Consider the following 5,588-nt stretch of genomic DNA (forward strand, 5'->3'; position numbering starts at 1 on the left):
CACTGCCCCCAGAGGCTCCCACCCGGGTGCACTCCTATAACTCCTCTCCTGCAAACACTGTCCCAGCCCCCAGGAGCTGGACGGGCGCAGACACCCCCGAGGACAGCACTCAGGTCTGCTAAAGCAAATGGGACTATTGACAGGGCATAAAGTCCAGGGCACAAGCACACTGCTGCAGGACCCTCTCCCAGAACCGAGCCCAAACCCCACCCCACACCCCGGGAGCCCAGCCCAGACAACTGCCAGGGCCCGCGGTGCTGAGGGATGTCTGCCAAAGCCACTGGCTCACCACAAGCCGCATCTCCCCCACCTGCAGAACAGCAGTAATATCTGGTTTGCATGGTTGCCTGGAGGCTCAATGAATTGCAGCTCTTAAGTGCTTCAGAAGAAAAGTGCCACAAAAGCACAAAGTACTATTACTGGTAGGAGTCTTACTACTGTTAGAGGATACTCTGAACTTCACTTGTAAGTACTTGTAAGAAGGGGGTTCTAATCGTTATTTTTAAAGCAGCATGAAACACAAACAGATGTCGCAACAACTGCTAACGCTGCCCACTGCAGGCACCTCGCCTGAGTCAGGACACCTTCTCACCGCACCAGCAAGGCACGGCCACAGGTCTCTCCCAGGGCGGCTCCTCCTTCCCGCTGTCCCACACCCAGAGCTGGCAGGAGGATGGAGGAGTAGCTGGACATGGGCAAGGAGCACAGGCAGATCAGCGAAGAAGACAGACACTGCAGTGGATGCAGTGAAGGGGAACAGGGATGAAGAACCTCCATCACCAATCTTTGCCATGACAACTTGGTCAGTTCCTGTTCATCTTAATGAGCTCATTCATACCACTATTACTGTTAAAAAATGAAGCCAGCTCTGGTCCCCACAGCGTGCAGCCGCTGTTGATACCAGCCTGCCTGCATTAAGACCCCAGTGACCACACTGCTTTCCTCCACCACTGGACAACAAACAGCCTGGCTTCCCCGCAGCATTCAGCCCCAAAGGCCACGTCAGCGCTAGGCGAGGTCACTTTACCTCAAACGCCAAGAAGGCTATAGGGGAGGACTCCAGCAGGTCACCAGTCCCTCTGCGTCCGCATTGCTGAACATGCTTCCCACAATGGAGATTTGTAGTGGCCAGAGAAGATCTTCCAGGTGTTCCCTGCTGGTACCTCTGTGGGAGGAGGAGGAGGTCCAGCTGAAGCAGGGGCTCATGAAAGACACTGCCGGCCACCTTCTGCCACCGTGGCTGTGCCCCACAGAGGCCAGTGAGATCCACTCTGGAGCCACCTCCTGACTCCGAGTAGCAACAAGAAGTAGCAATACCGTGGTGTGGTTTGCAATCCAACAACCATGAAAACAAGGGGAAGAAAGTCAGAAGAGACAGGGCGGCATGTCTGGACTGGCCAGGTATTGAGAGGTGACATGCCTGTATCTGCCTCTTGACTGTTTACCAGGCATCCTGGTTCTCTTGAGGAAAAGAGAGAGCTGGAAAGGATCCAGTAGCCACCACACAGAAGGGTTTGCCATTGCTCCATTCCTATGAATATGGTGTAGAAATGGGTTCATCCAAGGTGAGAGGAGATCACCGCTGGGTGATAACATAACGAAGGAAGGTGCCCATGCCCTCTGCGTCGCATCTCCACTTTGGCATGGCATCGAAAGCAGCCTCTTCCCAGTGAGACAAGTCAGTTGGTCTGTCCAAGATGACTTTGTGGTATCTGCTTTGTGTCCGTTTCTGGTGCAGATGTCCCTTTCACAGAAAACATCCTCCACGCCAGCAGCAACGCTGTGGGAAACCTTAAGAAAAGCCAAGGGGCACTGCTGCCTAGAGTCCCCACTGTCGTTGTCTCAGAGAGGTGGTGCCCCCCAAGGTGGTGCTGATATCGAAGCGGTGAAGATGCTGCATCTGCTACACATGTGCTGTGGCAGAGACCTGGAACTCTACAGCTTTTCAAATAAAGAAAATCCACATCAAATTGCAAAATTTCCAGAGTTTGACTGTCAGAGCTGTACGAGCACTGCATAGATCTTTGGGGTCGAGCAGAGCAGCTCAGAGAAACAAATGGTTTTTACCATTTTAGAAAGTCTCCCACAGAACAGGTGTCTTTCAGTAAATGCTCATTTGATAAATTTAATATGCTCCATGGGATAATAAAATAATACAACTCTTTTACCTTTAACTCTGCCATTTTAGCTCTCAATCACAATGGCAAAGCATCCCTTTCAAAGCAGCTGCAGAGGCAACCCCCTGGACAGCCACCAGCGAGCACCACAAATACAGGCTGCAGGCAATTAGAGTAACAACTGCCCATAGGGAAACGGCAAAGCAGGGCAGCCCCGTTAAAATCAGAGGTTTCCAAAACACAGATCAAGCTCAGTGCTGAGACAAGAATGTCATTCATATGAATGACAGAAAAATACAAAGAACTGAACTGCTCCTCTACTGCAGATTAACTTTAGCTCTGTGAAGCTGCTTTCGTCATGCCAAAACAAAATATTGCCATATGACTAAAAAAATTTCCAGCATTTTAGGAAACTTTGGAATTTCTTCCGGCAACAAATGGCAACATTTCCAGCTTTCCTCCCAGCTCAGGAGCACGCTTTTTTCCCCCCCACCACGCACAGACTCCAACTTCTGATCATCTCCCGTCTTCACTGTGCTTTTTCCTTGAACTGCCCATCTGAAATTCGCTCTCGAAGTACTGCACGCCTTTATCTCTCATGCTCCCAAGAGATGCCACTCGAAGGTGCCACCCTGGCATGGGCACAGAGCGAGCTGTTGTCTCGCTCCTGGAGCTGATGGTGTCCTTGGAGGCTGCTCGGCGCAGAGCCGAGGGGAGTTGTGCATTGTCCAGAGGGGCTGCCCAGGCAGCGGATGGCATTTGGCATCCACTGCCTCGATACACTGTTTCTCCCCTAATTCTTGCCGGGATGGTCCCACTCCTTCCTCTGTCTGCAGCCAGGGGATGGAGGCACAGAGCTGCCGGGACAGGCCGGCGGCAGCAGCGTGCTCCCGACACGAGCAGCCACAAACCGGCCAGAGCTCCCGGGCTCCTCGGCATGGAGGATGCTGGATGCCCATCCCTGCTGGATCCTGATGCCAGTCTCCACGGGGGTGATGCTGCCCCGGGTCAGACACCTGGCCCCATGAAGGTGATGCTGCCCTGGGGGCTGATGCTCATCCCCATAGTTGTGATGCTGTCCCGGGGGCTGATGCCCATCCCCACAGCCCTCCGAGAGGGAGGGAAAGATGCATCTCTGCACCAGCACGGTTTTCCTTCAGATACAGCAAAATGCAAAGCCACGGGCAGGCTACGAAAGAGGCCTTCCCCCTCCATTCACAGTCAGTACACTGGCATAGGCTGCCCTTCTAACTTCAGAAAGAGCACCAAATCACTGCCGGTTTTTAACAAGCTCTCTTTGGCTGGAATGAAGCTCTCTGACCAGGAAAACCAGTGGGTTACACCACGGACTGGCTGCAAGAAGTAATGCAAAGCACAGCTACCACCTGCTTAACAAATGCAGACAGCAGAAAACACGTAAAAGCTGCACAAGGAGGAGAATAGCTGTCATGGGCAAATCTTTCACAGCGTCCTGCCCTGCACTCCTCAGTATCAGAGGACAGGGCACGCGAAATGCCTGTACAACTGAAACCCACCTTAGAGTGCTCTTATAGCTCTTTATGCACGGTTTCTTCGTTGAAATGTTCTGAATTCTCAGCCACTGTTTTCTAAGCCAAATGGCACGTAGAGCTTACCCTTTTGTTGCAAGCAGCACTTAAGAGAAACCACGGGCTGAGTCCAGGCAACCAGCTGTGGAAAAGGATAATCTCATCTATCAATTTAAATGAACACTAAATCATGGGAAAGTCTATATAAATCAGCACCCTCCGGACGAGATGAAAACAAAGTCAACTAACTAAGCACGGAAGAAAATAAACGAGCTTTGGCTTGCATGTCACAGCTCTTCAGACAGCAGCTCTCAAGAGCAAGGAAAAGGAGTGGCTGCACTCCCATCACTGCCGCTCTCCTGGTCACGAGGGGTTCACTGCACCCGCTGCCGTTCTGTAAGTACAAGGCTTAAGCAGAATGTGAACATCCCGGCAACCCCAGCTACCAGGACCGGCATATCACTTGTTTCACAACCTTAACTCGAGCCATGACAGATGAGCATCCCGGTGCAGCCTGGCAGCATGCCAGCGCACATTTAGAAGAGTCCTGAGTTTGCTGAACCAGAAACAGAATGGTGCAGGGCTGGCAATTCATTTCGTGTTTAAAACAGCCCTCTCGTGCCTGCCAGTAGGGACAAGAATTGAAAGGTGGAGAGGAAGAACATTTTTTATGCTTTCCCTTCCCCCAGGAACCATCAAAAAGCATTAGCTCATCAGTGACATTCCCAAAGCTCAACATCCCTGGGTCTGTCCTGGAGGGGCTCCAGGAGTACCTATGGCGAAGCTGGCCAGAGGGATGGGGGTCAGAAACAGCATTCTCCTAGGCAAGGCTCGTCTTCAAGAGAAGTATTTACGTACTATCACGTTCGCCTGAGCAGGAAGCTCATACCGACAACAGCACCCAGAGTGGTCATCCCCTTCTCAGGGACTTCTGAGTCCTGCCAGTGGAGGGCTGAGGGTCCCCCAGATCCCCCCTGGAAAGGGGATGCCAGGGCAGCGCTGGGCACAGGCAGCCAGGCACAGGCTGGGACTGAGGGCAGCCCAGAGATCAGCCTCCCGCCTTGTCTCTTCTGGCAGGCCAATAACCTGCCCTTGTTTTTTTATCAGCATCTTATCTCCTCAACCGGTAGGTAGCAGTTAATACAGGTATTATCTGCAAGCAGTACCACAATTACATAGCTGGCCACAAAAAGATTATATGCCTGTTATGCCAGGTGATGCATAAATGCGTGGCGCTCGCCCAAGCTCATTACAGCCCAACGAAGAAAGGAATCTGCAGGTAGGCATGACCCGCACACACAGGGATACCAAACAGGCAACAGCAGTAATAGCAAAGACCACTTAAAAAACATTTGAAACTACACAGACAGATTCTTCTGAGCCAATTATCCCTTAAATTCACTTACCACCTTCGTTTCCATTGCTTCAGTAATAGCTCCGTCTTCTATTCCATTTTAGCTCAAACCACAGGCCACGCCACGTACCCATGCTGTGCCTTGGCCTCGTACATCAGTCTGATATCATAACTTTGGATTTATCCTCAGTGCTACATCTTACTCTTAAAACAGGTTAGTCACCTCAAAGACTGCTGGTGACAACTATGCAACAACCCGAGCTCAAAGATAAACAGGTACAAGTCTGCACTGTGACAAAAGCTTGGGTTAATGTGCAAATTACTGGCACAACTGGGTTCACCTTATCAGGTTCAAATCAAACCAAGTTGTCTTGGTGTCTACTTTGCTTCCTCAGTGCCTCTACACTCAGACAAATCCCTCCCTTCCGCCCCTCTTTCCTCGCAGGAGCTGCTGCCTGAGCAGCAGCTGCACCACCCGCTGCCACCCCCCAGCTGCAGCATGGGCTGCTCGCTGCGCTGGCACTGCTACACGTCCAGGAGGAAATTAAAAGCCATGGCCATCGACAGGCA

This window comes from Buceros rhinoceros, unplaced genomic scaffold (genome assembly GCF_000710305.1).
Source record: "Buceros rhinoceros silvestris isolate BGI_N320 unplaced genomic scaffold, ASM71030v1 scaffold25422, whole genome shotgun sequence".
NCBI classification, from domain to species: domain Eukaryota; kingdom Metazoa; phylum Chordata; class Aves; order Bucerotiformes; family Bucerotidae; genus Buceros; species Buceros rhinoceros.